We start from the raw sequence: 518 nt of genomic DNA on the forward strand, positions 1-518 counted from the left end.
TCTGTTCTTAACAACAACAACAAATCCCTGACTAAAGCTGACCCACAGCTTGGCTGCAAGCTTTCTGCAGGATGTTCAAAGTCAGGAAACGTAGAGTAAGCTTATTTTTAGACAGTAGATCAGTTACTTTTTCAAATCATATGCTTCCCCTCCAGACATCTTTGCAAGTAAAGTATCTCTACATTTTAAGCAGTGGGTCTAATGGTTAATCTGAAAAATGTACAATAAATATAAAACAGAGTGGCAAAAATAAAAGTTTCGAAACACAGGGAAGATAATGTATTTATTCTATTTTTCGGATTAACAATCTGAAATTCCGTGGTGCATTTATTTTGGACACATTCATATTAGTCAGCATATTAGTCAGTTAGTTAAAAGTAACTAACATGCTGTTTAAAAATAAGTTTATCCTACATCCCCAGACTTTTCAGACATCCTGTGGTACCCAATGCGAACACAAAAACTTCACTACTATATATAGTTGAGAATGTCACGATATAAAACAGAATGTAACGGCT

The sequence above is a fragment of the Physeter macrocephalus genome, chromosome 16 (assembly GCF_002837175.3).
Source record: "Physeter macrocephalus isolate SW-GA chromosome 16, ASM283717v5, whole genome shotgun sequence".
Classification (NCBI taxonomy): domain Eukaryota; kingdom Metazoa; phylum Chordata; class Mammalia; order Artiodactyla; family Physeteridae; genus Physeter; species Physeter macrocephalus.